The sequence below is a fragment of the Arachis duranensis genome, chromosome 2 (genome assembly GCF_000817695.3).
Source record: "Arachis duranensis cultivar V14167 chromosome 2, aradu.V14167.gnm2.J7QH, whole genome shotgun sequence".
In the NCBI taxonomy this organism is placed as follows: domain Eukaryota; kingdom Viridiplantae; phylum Streptophyta; class Magnoliopsida; order Fabales; family Fabaceae; genus Arachis; species Arachis duranensis.
Genome location: NC_029773.3, coordinates 88,955,095 through 88,956,093, shown reverse-complemented (window position 1 = coordinate 88,956,093; position 999 = coordinate 88,955,095).

Sequence of the window (999 nt, the reverse complement as noted above, 5' to 3'; positions counted from 1 at the left end):
AACACCCCAAGCAAAACCCACAATTTATAGCGTAGCTTGTCTCATTCATGGACATGACTTGTCTCATTCAAGTACGATTCGATATCTTGTATAATTTTTTTTTTATTTTAGTTTCTATTTAATTTACTAAACTAGTCTTTCAGTGAGAGGTGAAGACAAAAATGGGTATCCTGTTAATTAACTCTTTGGCTCTCTACATATAAGTTGAAGAAACCCAGCAGCTAATTGAGCTGCATAAGCTGTTTGAGATGAATTTTTGTTTTTTGGTTTTATTTATTTTTTTTTGAGGTTACCTGTTCCATGGTTTTGGAAAGTTCGCCAACGGTAATGTTGTGAATTTGGCTTAATGCTCTAATTTGTTTTTATTTGTGGGGATGTGTAATGATTTTTTTATGCCTTTACTATGTTTTATTATTTGAGGAGCTGGAAAGAATGCTTATATTCTCATTTATCTAATTGTATTTTAAGAGATATATTTTTTAAAAAGGAAAAAAATATATAACCAATAATATTTTTGGACAATGTGAATAATAAAGTTAAAAGAGGAAATTAATCCTAAATTTAATTGGTAGTACTAATTCTTTCCATTCTCATTTATCTAATTGTATTTTAAGAGTTATATTTTTTAAAAAGAAAAATTATATATAACCAATAACATTTTTGAACAATGTGAATAATAAAGTTAAAAAATAAAGTTAAAAGGGAAAATTAATCCTAAATTTAATTAGTAGTATACTAAATTAGAGTGTAGTATTTTTAGTTGTAATGAACTAATTTTAAGGTTCGTTGTTCATGTTGTTCAAATAAATTATTGGTTACTTAATATTATCCTTTTAAAATTAAATAATTCAATTAAAAATAGCAATAAACCAATTTAATTAACACACGAGGTAGCTAGTAAACTCTAGTAATTAGCAATTGCAATGAGCAATTTTAGTTTGTTAAAGAAAAAATAAAGTGAGAATTACCACTAAGCCATTAATTTTTTTTAGAGAAAGA